This window comes from Pongo abelii, chromosome 7, assembly GCF_028885655.2.
Source record: "Pongo abelii isolate AG06213 chromosome 7, NHGRI_mPonAbe1-v2.0_pri, whole genome shotgun sequence".
NCBI lineage: Eukaryota > Metazoa > Chordata > Mammalia > Primates > Hominidae > Pongo > Pongo abelii.
The window spans coordinates 139,096,697-139,117,972 of NC_071992.2; the positions used below are offsets into that span (position 1 = coordinate 139,096,697).

The 21,276-nt window shown below is 48.7% G+C and overlaps 1 protein-coding gene across 5 annotated transcripts in view; it reads left to right on the forward strand.

The window, feature by feature from the left end:
• Positions 1 to 3,055: 3,055 nt before the first annotated feature.
• Positions 3,056 to 21,276, forward strand: part of ZHX2 (zinc fingers and homeoboxes 2) — a 194,558-nt gene continuing 176,337 nt past the window's right edge. Inside the window, exons 1-2 of one of the 5 annotated variants that reach the window (XM_024250598.3) lie at positions 3,333 to 3,608; positions 20,117 to 20,218. The gene's annotated coding sequence lies outside the window, so the exon portion shown is untranslated. 5 annotated transcript variants of the gene reach the window in all.

A 21,276-nucleotide genomic window follows, 5' to 3' on the forward strand; every position in this document is an offset into this window, starting at 1 on the left:
AAGTAAACTCCACCTCTTAATGGTGACGTATTTTTCAAAAAGGGAAGGAAAGGATTGAAAAAAGCCATCTTAGAAGACTACCGCACCTCCTAAGGCTTTCACTTTTTGCAAAAGGTTTTTATTCTTGAAATGTGTGTATATTTCAACTAAGCAAATATGTACCTAGGAATTTATCCTAAGGAAGTAATCGCAGATGTTTCAAAAGATCTGACACAAGGTTGTTCATTGGAATAAAATTGAAACTACCCAATGCCCAACATCAGGGGACCAATTAAGTCCAAAGGTGGTTGAGGACAGTGTTTTAAAAGTCTATTCTCTGGGAAGCAGGTAAAATTAAGCTTAAATTCCAACTCCATTACTTAGCATGTGTGATGTCAAGCAAGGTACAGTACTTACGCTCTTTAAGTCTCAGTTTCTATATCTGTAAAATAAAGATAAAATATAGATTTTTGTGATGATTCAATGAGATGATACATATAAAAGGCTCAGCACATGGTGAATGATCAATAATTGTGAACTGCTATTATTATTTATGATAGTCATTAGTGCTATCATATTAGTGCAAATCTTTCCCATTCTCTCCATTTCCAGGCACACAATACTTCCATGGATCTTTACAGTTAACTTTGTGATTAGTTCTGACCAATGAGTTTTAAGTGAAAGTGGCATATGTTACTTCCTGGCTGAACATTTACTTGTCCAACATTATTGATTCTGAAGCTCCTAAATGCTGTCAAATAACAGTTTGTCTACTCCATGGGTATACTTAAAGCAAACGAGGATCATACCACCTAAAGCAAAAGCCACCTTTGTCTTATTCCTCGTTGTTTTTTCTTTATATGGTGCAAGTTCAGTCCATGCTAAACTCTTAACAATTTAAAAACACTGCAACACATCAGAAGCCCCTCATCCTTGCTAGTGTCCATGAGATCCAAGTGCTCTGAAGATATGAGAACCCAGCAGACTGTTTAGAGGGTTACCTGGCTTCCCTCCGGCCTGGCCCATTCCACCCTACATACAATCTGTCACCCAGCCAGAAGCAGGTGGCAGTGAGGTGGCAGCAAGGGAAACTTGGCTTATAGAAAACCCTCGTAAGTGATTGATCATCCAGAGGAGGTGCAGCCTCAAAATAGGAATAGCTTCGTTAAGGTTTGGGTAATTTCCATGGAAACAGACAGAACTAGACTTATTTTAAAGGGGGCGGGGGTAGGGAGTGGAATGGCCTGGAAGGGGCATAATAAGGTAAGCGATGTAAAAATGCTGAAGTTGGTGTGGCTGGGCGGGACGGGACAAGGCGGGGGAATGGGGGGAGGGTCCCATTTTTTTTCTTTTCTTTTTACAGTTTTGGTTCACCCTGGGTGAGGCAGAGGTTGGGAGGAGATCAGGCATCGGTAAATTCTGATGTTGATGGCAAGTAAATTAGGTTCTTAGCCGGTACCAAATGAGGTTGAGAAAGATGTGGCCCAAGCTGGATTACAGTCATCAAGAAGTTAACAGAATCCTGTAAGAGCCCCTCCAGGTCGCCTTTCAGGTCCGCGAGCATCACGCAAGAGACTCCTTCCCAGGATAGAATCTTGTTTTATGGGCGGTTAAAATGTAAACAAACAGACCCTACATCAGCAATAACCGAACAAACAGGTGCAGGCCATTAAGAAAGTTTTGCATATGAGCTGTTTTAATTTTTGTTGCAAAGGATTTCTGGGGAGTCAAGGGGTATGTCAGAAATTAGAGCCCTAGGGCAGAACTTACAAAAACCTTTAGCTACTTCCTTCTCCCCGGCCTCGGAAATGAAAAAGCCAAAAGGTCACCCAGCGCGTCCGCCACCCAGTCAGCCCCAAGGCCAGCCGTCCTCACCCCAGTCCGGGTCCTCGCCACTGGCCTCTCCGCTGCACACGGCCACCTGTTGATGTCCTCGCGCCCACAGCCGAGTTGCAAACGGCCGCTAGAGTTCGTTCTAATTCCCCAGAGCAGAGCTGGCCTGGAAGCCCCGACGCGACGCGCCTGCTAATCTGCAGGGCGGGCGGGGACTCCGCAGAGCCTCCCAGCCCCAGGCTCCCTTTGTTTTCTCGCTGCGCTCGAAGCTTCTAAACTAGCCCCCAGACCGCATCCCCTCGTCCCCGCCCGGGAGCTGCCCAAAAGTCCACAGGCCAGCCCAGGGGAAGAAAGGTCCATCTGGGCAGGAATGCGCGGCGCAGACAGGTTGCCGCCCGGATCCCGAATTCCTTAGAGCTCTTTAGCCGAGCACTGTGGCAGGAGCGCGGCGCCCGGAATACAAGTTCATGGTTCCGAGGCCGCGGGCGAAGGGCAGCGCGATCCCCCGCCTCCTTTGCTCTAAGGCGCCGAGGGGAGCCTGGGGGCTGCCGCGGCGAGAGCCCCGCTCCCACTGGGAACATTGGAGTCCCAGCTGCGAAAGCGACCCGCCTAGCTTCCGAGGGACTTCTCTTCGAGCACCGCAGGCGTGTGCATTTCTTCGAATCTGAGAATTCCAGCAAACGCGGGCTCTACCAGAGTTTAAGTCGGCCCTTGGGGCGTCTGTTTGTTTATTGGCTCTTAAGGGAAAAAAGTTTGAAGATCTTTAACCAGCCTCAGACCTGGCGCGGGCGGAAATCCCGGAATCTCCCCAAGCAAAAGTGATCTAACTTCAAGTCGTTATATAAGTGGGGGGCTCCTTCTTCCCCTCCCCACGCCGAGCCTTCTCATTATCATTCCGGGAGTAAAATGTGTCTCGCTCAACATACTTTTAAAATCGTTATTATTATTTTCCTGAGCCTGAAGCCGGGCCAAGGCGCAGGCAGCGCCCAGGGTGCGTGGTGGCCCCACCCGCGCACAGTCCCACGCAAAGGGACCCGGGGCCCGGGTGCCGCCAGAGCCGGGCCTGCAAGCGCGCCCTTCGGTCCCACGGTCCGCCACTCCACGTGGTCAAGATCAACAGTTTGTTGAGCTCATCAGTGACACCTTGAACTTTTCATAAAGAAAATGGGTATTGCACCGAGAAGGTTTGGCGGCGGCCGCCGCGCGGGGTCGTGCTTAATATTCAATGATCTCGCTCGCGCCTCCCCCTCCTCTTCTCGCAGAAATTCCACCGAGTCCGTTACTGGGCTCAGACTTTTAAGTTAATTTACTGCCCCCCTACCTTGGCCAGTAACCAGCGCCTTTAGGGCTAGCCTCCCCCCCAGCTCCTGCCTGAAAAATGACATTTCGCCGGTGTCTCCGGAGGGGGCTGAATTTCACTTTGTAACTTTCTGCGGAACCCGAGCCCGGGTGGCAGCTCGAGTGGTGGTATCGTATGCAAATACGCATGCTGACGTTACAGATCATGTGGGTTTTGGCGTAGATTCCCCACTGATCGAGGCATTTTTTTTTCCCTTTTTTTTCCTTTTTTTTTTTCTTTTAAAAATTTTGGCCACCGTTCTCCGTACGGGGGCTTTTTCTGTCTGTCTGGCTGGCTGGCAGGCTGGCTTTCCCCCTCTTTCCCACGGAGCCCGAGCCGGGCGCCCGGTGGGGAGTGGGGAGTGGGTGGGGGGAGCCAGCAGAGTTCCATTTTGGAACGCCCGTGCCGCGTCTCCGCGTTCCCAGCCCGGGTCCCCGCGTTCCCAGCCCCAGCGCAGGTAAGAAACTTCGCCTCGGCGCGGAGCCCCCCCAGCCGGCGCCGCCAGCCCCGAGCCCCGCACGCCGGGCGCCGGCCACTCCAGCCCAACTTTCCCACCGCCGCCGTCGCCGCTGTGGCTCCCGAAAATGTGTTGTTAATGGGACTTGGCCGGGTTTGTGATTGGAAGGGGGGTACGGAAGGGGGGGGGGTGTGCGGGCTCTTTTTGCGGGTGGGAGGAAATGAGCGGATACAGAGAGGGAAGAAGATTTTTTTTTAAAGAGTTTTGATTACAAGTTTGGATAAATGGGAGCCAGAGCGAGGAGGAGGAGGAGGAGGAGGAAAAACATGTCTACGTTTCCCTATGTCGACATAAGCCACAAAAAAATATGGCGTCCGCTTTCGACAGGGCGTTACGTAGACCCGACTGTTTTTATTTATTTATTTCGTGGCCGTCTCCCTCCCTTCTTGGCCAAACTGCGGCGCTTTGTGCAAACGGGGCAGGTCCCGCGGGGACTCCACCGGGACGTGGCCCCGTCTCCGCGCGTTTTGGCAGGCGGGGGGCTGCGTGTGTCTGCTCCCCTCCCTCCCCCTCTCCCCTCGCTCCCCTCTCCCGGTGACGATTCGCCGTAATGTGGTGGCAGGAAGCATGACGCCGTGGGCCGAGGCTGCCTCTGCTCTCGTCGCTCCCGGCGGCTGCAGGCAGCGGGCGCGCAGCGCGGGCGGCAGCCGAGCTACCTGGCGGGGGCAGGGCCGGAGCGCGGCGCTGTCCTCACCCCCGCTCAGGTGCGGGGGGAGTCCGCGCGGGGCGGGGGGCCGAGGGGGGCCGCGGGACCCCCGGCCCTGCTGTCCGCTGCCAGCTGGCCGGAGCCTCTGCCAGCCCGAGCCTACGTTCGCCCCCCTGAACGGCAGCTGGCGCTTTTCGTCTGCCCCACAAGAGGTTAATCTTTGTTGGTGTTGCAGCTTCTTTGTGGCTTCCCCAGGACTTGTATCCTCGGCTTTGCAAACTTGCCCTTTTCCCAGCCGCTTTGCAGGAGGCTGCGGAGACGAAGATGAGCGGAAAGTTGGAAACCAGCAGGCATCACAGGACGGTCCCTTTGGCCTCGTAGCTGTGCTGAGCCTGGGAGGCGGAGGAGGAGGTGGAGGCGGCGGAGGAGGAGGGTTTGTCAGGCTGGGGAGAAAACTTGATGGGGAAGCCAAATTGTGATTTGTTCAGGTTTCCACCTGATTGATAGTCTTCAAAGCCAGTAGGTCTCTACCTTCAACTGTTTCGCGGTGGCCTTTTGTTTGTCTGGGGCGTGGAGAAGGAGAGAAGTCGATGAATAAGGACTTTCCCTCGACCCCTCCCCTTTTAAAGAGTGGTTGCTCAGCTTGGCCCCCTGGGACACTGCCTTTTAGGCCCTGGAGTTCTTCCCCAACCTGCTCTCTGATCACTTTCTCTCTGTTAAGTTACCAGATCCCCAGGTCTCAGGCAGGCCCCGATGAGCAGAATGGAGTTAGGAGGAGAGGATTCCTTCCCCAGCACTTCTTGAATTGCCCAGACCTCCCACAATTACCCTCTTAAAAACACACACACACACACACACACGCACGCTTACTCACTCTCTCCTTTATATATGGCAGAAATTAATGTCCGTAGAAGTAAAGGGGGTGAGGTTCTGAGAGCTCTTCAAGATTTGAGTCAAAAGGTGATTTTCTGTTTATGAGGGCAGCGAGTTTAAGCAGTTCACTCCCAGGGCAGTAATGTCAAAAAGCGTTTGGATGACGACCAAGTGGAATAAATATCTTGTAAAATGGCACGTTTAATAGTAAAAATAGATTAATGGAGCCGTCAAGTGGTTGAATGGGACTAGCATAAAGGTTTAAGTTTAAAGGGAAAGTTACGTAAAGCTGTATACACAGCTTCTTTTAAGGCCAGAAGGGAAAAAAATCTACAAGTAAGGTTGAAATGTGTCACTGTCAATAATTGAACTGGTGATGTGTGGAAATATCATCGCTGTTTAAATGCTCTGTTCCGCGATTGTTCTCTTGCGCACTTGTACCTTTCCTTCTAGCCAGGTTTGCTGTCAGCTAAAGGATGCACCTGAAGATTGTGCTTCAGGGGAAAATGCAAGAAACCAAGATTTTGGGGCACATCAGCTATCTCAACTAATGTCCATTTAAGGAGGGAAAACACCACTGTTTGTTGGCACTGAAGAAAGGGTATTCCTGTGATGTAAGTGCAGTGTATCTTGACATGCTGAAAGGTGGCCCCACCCGGTGTTTCTCGTCCACATCAGGACTATGTGATTTGGTGGGTTGCTGTACACTTATCAAAAATAATCATGGCAATGTTTGATAACAGTTTCTAACACTGTTATGGTGTGTGAGGCACAATGCTGTATATTTTACATGCTTTATCATTTAATTCTCACCACAATCCTGTGAGCTAAGTACTACTATTATCCTCCATTTATGGTTAAGGAAACAGAGGCTCCAAGAGGTGAAGAAACTTGCCTGAATGACGCAGCAAAAAGCAAATCCAGGCCTAACTTCATAGCCTTAACCAGTCCATTGTACCAGCATCCAGATACGTGACGTCACAGTTAGAATAAAAAAGTAAAGAGTCAGGTCCAGCAGAAAAGAGGGAACAGTAGCCACTGTCCCGAGGTCTGAACTCCAGAATTTACCTGGATTTTATTCCTTTATTCATTTATTTAGCAACTGTGTGTTGATTTATTTATTCATTCAGCAACTATAATGTTCATTATACTAATAAGAACCCATAGCCATTAAGCATTTTTGTATGCCAGGCACTATCCCAAGTGCTTATGACTAGACTGTTTTGTCTTCATGACAACTCTGATATAAGTACTCTCATTCTCTCCTTTTTCTAGATGAGGAGGCACAAGCCCAGAGAAGTTTGCCCAAGACCAAACAGCCAGTAAGCGGAGTGGCAGCCCCCAGAACACACACACTCTGCTGTTGCAATGCAGAGCGCATAACCAGATGTTATGGAAATGCTGGGGTGACAGAGCCCCCCTGGCAGAAACGCAAAGCACTGCATGCTCCAGACATTATGGAGATGCTGGTGGGATACAGACCCCCTGCCCTCTAGGAGTTTGAGCCGACTGTGGGGAAGCACTCATTAAACCAAATCAAGCAGGCTTAGATAAGTGCTATAACTGAGAAAACTAACCACTGTGGAAGCACAAGGGAAGGCATGATTCTTCTGCTCTGAGGGGATCACAGAGGATCTCCTAGAGGTGGGAGCAGCTGAACTGCCCCATGAATGAAGAGGAACAATGTCTGGAGGTGTAGCCAATATCACTGCATTCGGCTGCTAGCAGCAGAATCTTGACTACCAGTGACTTAACCAGATAGGGACTTTTTTGTGTCAGACAACAACGGGGTGGGGGGTAAAGGGGGATGATGCCTCAGCTGTACCACTGGGAACCCAGACTACTTCTTTCTACTCTGCTATGCTTAGAGTGGAGGCCTTTGGCCTTAGGTTTATCATCTCGTAGTAGGAAAGTGGCTGCTATGTCTCTAGGCCTCAGGTTTGCATTCCAAGAAAGAGAAAAAAGGATGAATGAGGCTCAAAGAGCTTTTACCCAGTACAGCTTCACTGCTATATCTGGGAAGGGGCACCCCTCTCAGGGACTTCTGTCCTTAGCTCATCGATCAGAGCTGTGCCACGTGGTGACTACTGCCAGGGAAGAGCAGTCAAGTATTTTTAGTTGGACCGATTGCTGTCATGAGCAAATTGGGGTTCAACTTGTAAGGCAGAAGGGGTGAAAGGAGGAATGGTTGTTGAGTTGGCAGTGAGGGCATGTGCTGCCTAAGATGAGAAAGAAGGGCCCTGGGAGCGGTGGACAGGTACCCTGGGGAGGTGGAGAGGGGGATGCAGGGAAGGCTGTGCAAAGAGATGATGCCAGGCTTGGGGGTGCACATGGAGGAGGTTGGCTTTTAATCTCTAGGTACTAGGGAGCTATGGCAGGTTTCTGAAGCGGGATTGTCACGTGTTTGGGGAAGGGAAGACTAAGACTGATAGCAGAGTACCTTGTGCAGACAAACGAGCTTAGTTCTTATTTGCAATAAAAAGAGTTCTGGAAAGTTTCAGGCCAGGGGACCGGTTTTGCCTCAGGGCAAAAACAAGACAATGTGCAATAAAGAAGTGAGGGATGATTTGCTTTTAGGTCCTGTCAATAAGAATCCAAACTTAACCTGATGTGAGTCAGCTGTTACAGGGAGGCAATCAGCTCTCCTTTCTGGATAATTCAGCTAGTGGGACTGGAAAAGCTGGAAGGGGGTGCCATTTACTCTCCAAACACTACACTTGCCTTTTTCCTGACCTATGGGGCTCCTGGACCGTAGCTGCAGCTCCACCACTCATCAGCAGGATACCTTTGGCTGTGACCCTCACCATTGCTTTAAATCAGGGAGATGATATCAGAGGATGTCAGAGACCTTCCCAGCACCAGATTCCCCAGGCTAGATTCCTCCAGCAAGGGCCAGCCTCTCTGATTCTCTTTGCTCAGGGTATTACCTTTATGACTTTGAGCTGTTACTTACCTCAATTTTCTTATCTCTGAAATGGAGATCACTTCAGTGGCTGCTGTATGAGTTGTTAGGAAACTTAAGAAAGTTGTAAAAAGGCTTAGCACACACCTCACATATGAACTGTGCTCAACAAATCACCGTCATCACTGCAACCACCTCAAGAAAGTGACTTTATTGTAAATTTGAGGTGCCAAGTAATTAGCATGTGTGGATTTCATCATCAATCCCAGGACCCTGACTGTCCCATCTCATTGCCATTCCCCTTCTGCCTCCCCCCTCCCCCACCCCCAGTACACACGTGCACTCATTTTGTGGCAAGTCTGAGCAACTATTGAAATGGAAACCTGACCCTGTAATATCACAGTGAGATGCTGGTGCATTGTTCAGGTACCGTAAAGTGCTGTGTCATAGCCACATCCAGACAGCGCATCTCAGGAAGGATGCTTGGCTGTGCACATGCCCCTTTGATAGACAATAAGGTAGATATTATTTTCTGTATTGACAAGATTATTTCATTTTGAACTGAAAAAAATCCTGATTCCCCCCCGCCCCACACCCTTCTCTAATGCCCCCACCCTACATTGAACAGGTTGTGATTTTAAGAACATCCACCCACAGTCTGCTTCCTGTTCTTACATTTGTAATCATGCAGTTAAGAGGGGTTGATTGGTGGTGTGTGTGTGTGTGTGTGTGTGTAAAAGAGACCCAACGGAGAAAAACAGTCCTGGCAACAGTATATCAATTTCCACCCAAACTTGAAAATGGAATAGAGACACCAGGGCCAGAACCTGTTTTCTTGCTGATACCTCTCTTTACCCCCTGGTGGACAATATTTACCTGTTAAAAGCCACAGTTCACACCCTTTCTTCCTCTTTCTCTCCCTCCTACTCCCTAACATTAGAAACACTTAGTGGAGATTAATCTTGTTACACATTGTTTCACTGCAATGGTATTTAACACATAACAGAATCTGCAGTGAATGAAATTCTTGTGCTATTGATCCATGGGGGATCAATATGAAGGAATGTGAGCCAGGCATTCATTGTGGTGTAAGAGATTTGTGATATATTTTAGGGGTGCACATGTCTAGTTTGGGATGGAATAGCGGGAAGCCCACGCTGAGTTTCTCTTTCAGAGAGAAATCAGCAAAATCCTGGGGACCATTTCCTGTCAAGTTCAGGGTCAGGGAATAGATTCATGGATCTCTGGGGCTTCAGGGAGTAGCCAAATTGAGTTAGCTCTTTCTTTGGAAGGAAATCCTCCCTGTTGGGGGCCCAGGGGCTACTTGTGAGAGAGAGAGGAGCCTGCTATTGAGGCAGAGAGGAAGAGGGTTATGAATGAGAGTTCCTGGGCTACAGCCCCTCCTTGTCCTGGTTGGATGCCTGCAACTGCAGCTGCTGGGCTCAAAAACATCTGCAGAAACTGAGGAAGGACCAGAAGTTTAAGTTAAGGAGGAAGTGGCAGGCACTCACGCATGCCTGCATATGCTGTGCAGAGGTGACCGTTTAAACCAGTGTTGCAGAAAGACTCAAGAAAAACACTCCTCAGCAGGCCTGACATTTATGCCCCGACAGCCATATCACCCCCCACAGCCTGGTTCACTCTGGCTGGTGAAACTGAACAAATACAAAGCTCCCTACACAACCAGATGCACAAAGCTCCCCACATACCCAGACACAGCACAAGCACATGGTGTTCACCATGTTAAGAACAGCAACAGCCACAGAAAAAGTAAGCACCTACTATGTGCTAGGCACTCTGCTAAACACTTTCCCTTCACAGTGTCATTTAATCTGACCCTGAGGAGTAAATTGAGAGTGGCAGTGTAATTCGACTTAAAAGGCAGGAAAAATGGGCTAGCGTGGTGGCTCACGCCTGTAATCCCAGCACTTTGGGAGGCCGAGGCAGGTGGATCGCTTGGGCTCAGGAGTTCAAGGCCAGCCTGGACAACATGGTGAAACCCCATCTCTACAAAAAATAAAAAAAACTAAAAAATGAGCTGGGTGTGGTGACACACACCTGTAGTCCCAGCTACTTGAGAGGCTGAGGTAGGAGGATCGCTTGAGCCCAGGAGCTCAAGGCTGCAGTAAGCCATGATCACGTCACTGCGCTCCAGCCTGGGTGAGAGAGCAAGACTCTGTCTCAAAATAATAAAAAATAAAAAAAGATGGGAAACGAAAGCCCAGAGGGGTTAAGTACTTATTCAAGGTCACAGAAAGAAGGTAGCAAAGACAGAATTCAAACTCAGCTCAGTCTGATTCCAGAGCTTTCTGATATTGTATGTAAGTCTTCTGGAGGCCTGGCCCACATCAGCCTGGAAGAGGTGTGAGGAGAAGGGACGGTTTTAGATCGTGCTTTGGGATAGTCTGATTGCTTTTCTGATAAGGGGCATAGGGGTGCATGCCTTCCTGCATGAGTGTGCGTGCACGTGTGCGCATGAGAGTTTAGTCAAAACAGGAGAGAATTACAAATCCGCATCTGTTATCTACAGCTCCCCCAAACCACCCCTCCTCAGAAAGAGGCCATTGTAAAGCCTCTGTCAGTGTCTCCAAGAGAACATTCTCCAGGGGCATTGCGCCCTCCGCCCTCTCCTCCCCGGATCTGGAGGGAAGGAATCCCTGTGGGCTGAAAGCTGCAAAGTTGGAGCCGGAGGAGAATCTGGGTGCTCCTTTCAGGATGCAGAGTGGCCTCGCCAGCCAATGGGGGAAGGGGGTGGAGGAAGCAGGCGGAGGGAGGGTGGAGAATGGCTGTGTTGCTGTTTTTATACAATAAAAGAGGATCATTGTAATTGGGAGCCTTTGAATCATAACACGTCTGCCTATGGCTCTCCCCAGCTGCAGAGCCATTTAGTTAAATAGCGCACAGAAAACTCCTTTCAGCTGATATTACATTCCCGCTGTTCTTAAAATATGAGACTGGGCTGAATTGCTCTAAGGACAAAGCCATCTCAGGCGCCCCCCCCCCCCCCCAGCCCCTGGGTGTACCCAGAACCCCCCAGGGATCTCCATAGCCTATGGAGGAGGAAGTTTAGAACTTATTTTCATTTGCATGGCACCCTGTCTTTTTCAAAATGGATTGAGATATTTGCGCACAGCCTGGTCAGAGCTGGATGTCATGGTGAAGTTGTTTGTGGCAATGGTGGTCTGGAGGGAGTAGGGAGAGGCCAGGAGGCCAGGAGGCCAGCACTGGCGGTGATGGGGTGTGCCTTTGCTTTTGTGTAGGGGAGGTAGAGAGGTAGATAATGCGGGGATGTGAACTGACAGATAGAAGCTGGAGAAAGAGACTGCCCTCTGGCCAAGACATTTAGGGGAAAAGATGGTTTCCAGGCAGGAGAGGATTGAAGCACCAGCTCTCCCCTAAGCTCTCCTAATAGAGAACTCTGCGGTTTCATTATCTTGTAGAACTGCCTGTTAATTTCTTCTGGGGAACTTTGTGTTAGAGAATTGATTCTGAGTATATGGTGAATTTGTGCCAGAGACGCGTAGTCCAGGAGAGCCCGAAGACTTCACATTGTTTCCAAGAACCAGAGCTCTTGGGCAGAAAGAGCCACAGAACGGAAACGGTCTTGATCGCTTCACAGTTAATGGTAAACATTCCAAAGAACGGAGAACTTGCATTCGACAGTGTGAACTTGGACAGTGCCTGACTTTGGCACTTTTAGAATAGGATTTATGGATTTCCTGGTACAGGATGTATAATGTCCTCTGGAATCACTGAAAGAGGATTTTGAGAGGATGAGTCTAATAGCAACTTGGTACATTGGTAGGATCCAGGAATGCTCTAGCTGAAAAAAAATTTAGGGCTCAAATAGCCCAGCTTGAGGAAACTGAGGCCTGGAAAGGTAAGATAATTGGCCCAAGGTTATACAGTCCTATGGCCATGTATTATTTTTCTTCTTCTCTGCAGTCTAACTAAGGCCCTTTTGTTTCCTCGGCCGGCCAGCCAGCTCATCACAGCACCTTCCCTCCCCGCTTCGATTCCTCTTTGCAGTCAGCACTCACTGAGCGCCTGCCAGAGGAAGAAAACAATGCTCCTGCCTTCAGGAAGGTCACAGTCATTGGCACTTAGCTACAACATCTGCTGCCCATTGTCGTGCTAGCCCTCACTGACATCAGAGGCACAAATCTACATTCATTTTGTGGGTGTGCTCGGACAATCCTAAGAGAGGTTGGGATTCTGTTTTGTTTTTTGTTGTTGTTGTTATTTTTGAGACGGAGTCTCACTCTGTTACCCAGGCTGGAGTGCAATGGCGTGATCTCAGCTCACTGCAACCTCCGCCTCCTGGGTTCAAGCAATTCTCCTGCCTCACTCTCCCAAGTAGCTGGGACTACAGGTGCGCGCCACCATGCCCGGCTAATTTTTGTATTTTTAGTAGAGACGGGGTTTCACCATGTTGGCCAGGCTGGTCTCGAGCTCCTGACCTCAAGCGATCCTCCCATCTTGACCTCACAAAATGCTGGGATTACAGGCATGAGCCACCGTGCCTAGCCTGATGTTCAGATTCTGTTATCCCCATTTAACAGACAAGAAAGTACAAAGTGGAGAAGTCCTTTATCCAAGAGTTCTGGAAGCCAGGCAGGCTTGTGCCACACCTGATGTTCATCAAGCCTGGGCACATTTAACCCCTCCTGCCCTCCATGCACCTGTGGCTCCAGCAAAAGGGCTGTGGCCCCTCCTCCACGGATTAGAACCTGTGGCTGAGCCACAATCCAGCACGGAGGATAACAGCAAGGATGGGTGTGCATTCAGGGTCTTCCTCTGCCAACAATCTTCCTCACCCATGATTTTCCCCAATTTATTGGATGCTCCAAATATCCTCACACTGTAGCCCATGTCATTTGCACAGCAACCCTACGGAGTAGATAATACGAAGGTCAGAGCCAGAACTCAACACAGATCTTTGGAATCCAAGACTTGAAGAGTTTCACCCACATCAGGCTGGTGCCTGCAGCAGCCGCTGCAGCCAGAGTAGCTGATTGGGAGACCTGTGTGGGCACGGGCAGGTCACTTAGAGACACAGGATCTCGGGTGACTGCCCACTTTAGTTCCCCAAAGTCCCCCTAAAAATAAAGGCACTTCAAGGGAATTTAGACAACCTTTAAGTCCTTTAAGTGAGCAACAGATACTTATCTGAGCATAATAATAAGTGTTAAGATGATGTATAGGGGCTGGGCGCGGTGGCTCACGCCTGTAATCCTAGCACTTTGGGAGGCCGAGGCCGGTAGATCACCTGAGGTCAAGAGTTCAAGACCAGCTTGACCAACATGATGAAACCCCGTCTCTACCAAAAATACAAAAATTAGCTGGGCGTGGTGGCACATGCCTCTAATCCCAGCTACTTGGGAGGCTGAGGCAGGAGAATTGCTTGAACCTGGGAGGTGGAGGTTGCAGTGAGCCGAGATCATGCCACTGCACTCCAGCCTGGGCAACAGAGTGAGACTCCATCTCATAAAAAAAAAAGATGATGTATAGGATACTCTCAGGCATTGTGCAATGCTGTGCCATAGGTATTATCAGTAGCCCTATTTTCTAAAATAGCATTATGGAAATATAACTTACATACCCAAGTGTCACCCACTTTAAGTGTACAATTTACTGACTTTTAGTATATTTACAAAATTATGCAACCGTTACCACAATGTGACTTTAGAACATTTTTATCAACCCAGAAAGAGACCCTGTGTACCCATCAGCAGTCACTCTCCATTCCCTTCTTCCACTCCCCACCCACCTTAGCCCAAGCCCTACACAGCCACTAATCTACTTGCTGTCTCTGTAGGTTTGCCTTTTCTGGACATTTTATATAGGTGAAATCATACACCATGTGGTCTTTTGTCTGGCTTCTCTTCTTTCCCTTTTGAGGTTCATCCACATTGTAGCATGTATTAGTATTTTGTTTCCTTTTATATCCTGTTGTGTGGATATACCACATTTTGTTAGCCATTCATCAGTTGATAGACAATCGAGTTGTTTCTGCTTTATGGTGATTATGATGCTGCTGCTGTGAACATTCGTATACAAGTCTTTGTTTAGAGATGTGTTTTCATTTCTCTCGGGTAGATACCCAGGAGTGGAATTGCTGGGTCGTATGGTAACTCTATGTTTAACTTTTTGAGAAACTGCCAAACAGTTCCCCAAAGTGGATGCATCATTTTTATGTTCCCATCAGCAGAGTATGAGAGAGTTCTGATTTTGCTGCATCTCTGTCCACCCTTTGTATTGTCATTAGCCCCATTTTACAGGTGAGGGGGAACTGAGGCACAGAGAAGGGAGGGTCCCATGGCTAGGGTGGAGGAGCAAGACACACACACATGCCTGGTCATTGGACTACCCAGGGCCAGGACTAAAGGAAAGCAAATGAGGTACCCAGTGTGCAAAATTTAAGGTGGCACCCACTGTCTGGTTCATACAAGTGCAGGGTGGCACCTGAGAGTGTGTCCTTAAATTTTGCTTCCTGGGTACCTGATTTGCAGCGTACCTCACCCTGGTGCAGGCCCTGCCACCACCCAGCTCCTAGTGTATAGGGCACTGTGCTCACTGTTGTGGGGGTGAACACAGAGATGGCCACACTGCTGCCCCTTCCCTGGAGGTACTCAGTGTGGCTGGAGAACCCAGGCATCTGCAGCCCCCACAGCTAGCCTGGCTGGACTTGCAGAGCCTGAATCGCTGCTCACGGGGTTGCTGTGAGAATTACAGGGGATCATAGCTGTGAAGCATTTAGCACAGTGCCTGGCACCTAGGCATGCCCTAGAAGTTCTGGCTGGTGTCATTGTTGTCATTGGCATATGTCTGACCTTACCTCCTGTGAGGATACCTCTAAGTCCCTATAGGTTGAGGGACATCCATGAAAGGAGAGGCCATCACCCAGGGACCAGGAAGTGGCCCGGGATGAAGGAAACTGGACATCCAGGCCCTCCTCAGCCCCACTGATCCTGACCTGGGCATCATAAGTCCCAGCCACAGAGCCCAGCACTGGCTCCAGTTGAGCTTAGGGGTTCTGCTCTGGGCTGTAGACACTCCATGCCTGGCTCTGTTATCTCCAAAGCCAGAGTGCATTGCCGTGCTCCTCACACATGAGAAAACACCTGCCGGATGATACTTGGGGCAGCCATGGTGAGCCAAGTAGGGGCCCTATCATGGCCTTTTTTGTAACCAGCTTAGTCTGCTGGTCTTCAAGGGTTCAGTTCAGGGAAGGGAGCACTAACTGATCTGTTGTAGGAGATTTGGGAAATCAACTTTGAGAATTCTAGATGAATAACAGATGTGTTGGTTACAAAAATGATAGAAATGATGAGAGCCTTCTTTCCAGTTTGGTCAAAGCCTACATAGATTCTACACATGGCTCAAATGGATTCACCCCTCTTAATCGCAGAAGCTTGGGGGGCCCTGCCTCTGGGAAAGACTGCTTTCTGTGAGGGCCATGGGACCAATGGCATCAGACCTCCTACTGCCACTCTCCCCAGCCCTGTGCACACACCATGTCCTGGCACCCGCCTGCTGGCACACCCTGAGTGTGGGCCATCTGTGCTGTAGGGTCCCCTGTTGGGAGATACCTTTTGTCTTATGCTATCCACCAGTCATCGTACATGTGGTGCCATGATGAGTCCTTGAGTTTGCTGAACTCTGGAGCTTTATGCTTTGATTCTCACCTCCGTACCCTGACCCCCTGCCACCTGAGCACCTGAGTACCCAGCTTTCACTGAGTGGTTGCTCAATAAATAGTTGTTATATTGATACACAGAATTCAAGAAAAGAGAGTCTGGGTATGTTGAAATAGGAGTGTGACATCATGTTGGTCCTAACTGCACGAAAGTGAATGGAAAGTCTTCCAGAGTCGACTTTTTTTTCCATCTGTTTTCTTTTTTTTTTTTTTTCTAACAAGAGGGAAGGAGGAAGTCTTATTGGAAGGAATACATGTTGTGTCATCTGTCACCAATCTCTCCCTTCCTCCACGCCACTGAGGTTCTAAAATACCAAATTTGTTCATGTGTCACTAACTGCCTAAAAACCTCTCCTGGTCACTGCTTTCCTAGGGGTCAGAAACCCAAACGCTTTCAAGAGCTTTGCAGGTAGCATAAAAGAGTGACGGGGTCAAGTGTAGAATAGTAGGAAGCAGTGGGAGTGGGTCAGACTAGAGAGCATATCTCCAGTCTAAAGATATTTAGATTTTTTAATGGACTCTCCAGTCCACTACAGACTTCCAGTTGTAATTTCTGACCCATAGGATCAAGTCCAAATTCCTGACCCTGGCATGGTGGCTCTTTGAGAGCGGAGCTCTACCCACCAGGCATGTTTTGCTCTAAAGCCTTCCACTTCTTCCACATACCCCACACTTCAGTCATATCAGACTGACCCCTGAACCCCAAATGCACTGTCCTCTCTCCCCTTTCATTCTTTCTCTTAAGAAAGACTCCTGTAGTTCCTTCTTCCCAGAAAGACTATCCCCAAGTTTAGCAAAACCTACTTTTTTCTACTCTAGAGATATTTGTTCTCTCCTCTAAGAGGCCAGGGTACCATGGAAATAACCTGTTAGAAATCTTAGCTGATGGATTTTTATCTGTTTGTACATCTGCATCCCTGAAATACTATGAGCCACTACTCCACCCCAAGGGAAAGCTTCCTGTTTGTCTCTGTGTTCCCAGCACCAGCACAGGGCTGGCCCACTTCATAGGCTCAAAATTAATGTCTGTGGAATGACTGGATTGTTATATGAATGAGGAAGTGGCTCTGTCACTACAGCCTATAGGGAGTTCTATGCTCCTGGGTTGGCACAGGTGCAGAATGAGTTGCTGCTCGCTGCTGCCCCTGGTGGCAGGTCATTGCCACAGCCTGGAAGGACTGTCACTGGACTATTTTGTAACAGGAAGCGGTCAAGGCAGTGTCTATCCCATGCCAGCTTTGTCCCAAGTTCAGGTGCTTTTGGCCTATCTTGGCCAACCTACCTGCTTCCCTGGCCTAGCCCTGCTCCCTTGTCTGTAAGACACCTGGCCTCTGGGTGCAAGCTGGGTCCACTTCCTCCCTTGGGCCTGGCCTTATCCCTTGTTTTCTCTTGGGAGCACCATCTCCACCTTCCTTTGTGACACACAGAGCAATATCACAGCTGTCCTTGCAGGATCTTTCTGGTACTTCCAATAGTAAACTTTTTTTTTTTGATAGAGTCTGAACTTGAGACCAAATGCTATTTCATGGTAGTAGGAAGGCAGGATGTAAATGTGTTAAGTGTCAGCCATTGAACCAAGCATGTTGTATACTATACCTTGTTTTATATTATTTAATCCCAACTACCCCCTTTGGTAGAAATTTTTATACTCATTTTACATATGAGGAAATTGAGGCTTCAAAGAAATGAACTTGCCTGAGTTACACAGTAAAAGGCAGGGCTGGGATTTGAAGCCAGGTCTGAGTGACATCTGATCCCATATACTTGCCCTGTCACAGTACTGGACTGTTATGTAAAGGACATAAAGATTCTGTGTTAAGGCCAGGCGCAATGGCTCACGCCTGTAATCCCAGCAGGAGGCCAGAGCAGGCAGATCACCTGAGGTCAGGAGTTTGAGACCAGCCTGGCCAACATGATGAAACCCTGTCTCTACTAAAAATACAAAAATTAGCTGGGCATGGAGGCAGCCGCCTGTAATCCCAGCTACTTGGGAGGCTGAGGCAGGAGAATCGCTTGAACCCAGGGGGCAGAGGCTGCAGTGAGCTGAGATCGTACCACTGCACTCCAGCCTGCACAATGGAGCGAGACTCCATCTCAAAAAAAAAAAAAGAATAAGTCCTTAGCAAGTAGGATATGTAGACAATGGCCCTGTCTTCCCCACTAGAGTTTAAGATTTTGCTTATGAGAGACCGCACAACAGGAACTAGTAACAGCAGCATCTTTTTCCTTTCCCTTTGGAGGCACTCCTTGGCACTAACACAGCCTCTCATCCTCAAGACACTGTCCTCTTGCAGTTTTGTCACCAGTGGGATGGTGGGATTATTAAGATTACCAAATCTTAATAATCTTAGTGTGCCATCTTGTGTAATAGGAAAATGGGCTTAGGATTCCGGTCTAATATTTGTGTGTGCACACGCCCATGCTTAAGTAATAGAATAGCAGACCATTCTGTAACAACTGTGTGTAGGGGAGAAAACCTAGTTTCCTTTCTTTCCCTTTTTAGGTTCTTTGTGGAAACGCTCTCCTGAAAACAAAAGTCAGATTAACAGAAGACAAACAACCAAACGTTTATTAATGCGTGCTCTGCCCATCACATGGGAGAGGCCTTAGTTTAAAAGTATTTCTTTCTCAATGTGGTGGCTTAGGGACCTTGCTTAAATAGTATTTTAACAAGGGACCTTGCTTAAATAGTATTTTAACAAAGGGCCATAAATCCTATATAGTGACAAGACAAAGAAGAGAGCAGTTCCAGTCTTTGAAAAAGCGGGAAAATGTGGGAAGACAGTAAAATCTGTTCCCAGATTCCTCGGGTGCCTGCTGGTGCCTCCTTTGGTCTGCTAAATCCGTGCTGTCTCCAGTAAGGAAAGATTTGGGTCCTCCCATCAGGCAGATGCAGGCTGGGCACAGGGGTCCTTGGCATTGTCAATGTCTTTCACTTAACGATCCTCAATAGTTTGGAGAAAAGTATTTTGGTTTCCTTCAGGTGCAGGAAACCTCTGGGATAGGCATTGGATGAGATATGTGAGTAATCAGGTTAGGCTAAGCTATGATACAGTGACAGGTAAACCCCGATATCCCAGTGGCTTCATAAGGCAGAGTTTATTTCTTCCTTTCATGAAGTCCACTGAAGGACTACAGCTCTGTAAGGCAGCTTTCCTCCAAGCTGTGACTTGGGGATCCACGCTGCTAAAATTTTGTAGCCACTTCGTTTGAAACAACTGGCTTTCAGGCTGCTGGAGGAGAGGAAGAGAAAAGGAAAGGGGTACGTACCCGCTTTCTAAAGTTGCCACTTCTGCTCACACAACCCTGCATAGCTGCAAGGAGCCTGGAGACTGTGGGGGAAGCACATGACCATCGGGCCAGTAGAGCCTGTTTCTTCCCAGAGAACCCTGGGCTGGCTGTGCTGCTTCAGCAAGGATTGTGCCTTGTTTTCTCTTCCGCTCAGCAAGGCAACCAGTTTCCCTTTTACCTCGAACAGGATTCCTGAATCCAGGCCCACAAAGAGTTTCGGGGCAAAGCCCAGACCTGAACAGAAGCTTCCAGACACTTAGTCCAGTGCCGTCTTTGACGCTAAGGACCGCGCTCAATTGTCCCTCCCAACGGGATGTGGAGGAGCAGTCCTGGGCTCTGAACGGCCACCCAGACATTAAAAAAAAAAATTTCTTTTGCAGCCTATTTGCCTTTCTTACATTTTGTAGGATACCATTACAATTTGGTTTTACATTGAGCATCCAGTCTGGCGTAAAGAAAATTAACATTTAATGAGCCTCTAATTACTGCCAGCACTAATGATACTGAGCATAACAATAGTCACGCTAATGGCTGACAGTTACCAGGAGGGTTCAGCGTGCCAGGCTGATTCTCAGAACTGCACGGATTAATTAATCTGCATACTCCACCCAGCTCCTCTGGGAGGGAGCCCCTGTTGTTCTCCTCCTCAGAGAGGCCTGATTATCTCTATGGAATAGAAAAGGAAACTGAGGCTCAGAGAGGTGAAGCAACGCAGTGAGGAAGGGGCAGAGCCAGACCGGTCTAGCTGATTCTAAACCCAGCACTGGAGGGTGCGAGTATGTTGGGGGATACAGAAAAGGCCAGCGCTTGAAAGCTTTCTGGGTATTCTGCTACGCCTATACATTCGAGGAATATCAGAAGTATTAGGGATGCCGGACACTTTGTTCATTCTTGCAGGAAATATTCGAGCCCCTGCTATGTGTCAGGCACCATGCTGATCAGGAGGGACCCTACAGTGCTGAGGGAGATAGTGCATTCAGTTTAGACTTGTTTATTCTCCATTGAAGTTCCCTGATTTTTAAAAATATCATTTAAAGGTAGCTGCAGAATGTTGATCTCACATCCTGCCAGGGAATGGTGGTGCATTGGAATTTTGGCTCTGAATACATTGCATGAGGCAGATGGACTCAGCTCAAAAGGTAAGGACCCGGCTGAACACGGTGGCTTACACCTGTAATCTCAGCACTTTGGGAGGGTGAGGCCGACAGATCACTGGAGGTCAAGAGTTCGAGACCATCCTGGCCAAACCTGTCTCTACTAAAAATATGAAAATTAGCTGGGCGTGGTAGTGTGCACCTCTAGTCCCAGCTACTCGGGAGGCTGAGGCAGGAGAATCACTTGAACTCGGGAGGCAGAGGTTGCAGTGAGTGGAGGTTGCAGTGAGCTGAGATGGTGCCACTGCACTCCAGCCTGGGGACAGAGCGAGACTGTCTCAAAAAAAAAAAAAAAAAAAAAGAAAGAAAAGTAAGGACCCTCTTCAACCAACTGACCCTGTGATTAACCATCCAAGCATTTGTTGGTTACCAATTTTGCACTAGTTCCTGTGTTGAACAGTCAGCCAACCACTATGAAAGCCAACATTTGAATCACCTAGTCCAATCCCCTGGGGCTTTATAAGAGAGGCAATGGAGGCCCTCTCTAGGCTGTGAATTGCCCAGGATTCCTCTGCTACTTTAAAATGTGCCCGTGTTAAAGCTCGCTCCAGAACAACAAACCATACCCGTGACACAAACAGCACTGCCCCCTCCTCTACACTTACACGAAGGAGCGAGCATGACAGAATGTTTCACCACTCCCAGCCCTTTTGATCATAAGCCTCTTCTTTTGATCCTGATCACCACCTACAGTGTGCAGGGCAAGAGAGTCAGCCAAGCCTCATCTCCCCACGCAGCTGCAAGGTTTGAGGGCAGTGGGTTAGGCAGTGGCATCTCTTCCCTCCATCACGAGAAAGAAAATGACACACACAAGATCAAACGCTAAGTAGCCATGGAACCTGGGCTAGCACCCTTTGTTTTTGGCTTGTGCACCACAATTTTTTTTTTTTTTTTGCATTTTTTTTAGTATTAGAATTTCATCCAAGGTTCTCTGACAAAGCTAATCATTTAAAATTGGTGGTGGTGGGGAGGTGAAAATGGGGGAGATAAGAATCCAGAGAAGTCGTCTATTAAATATCTTTTTGGTGAACTTCAACTTTCTT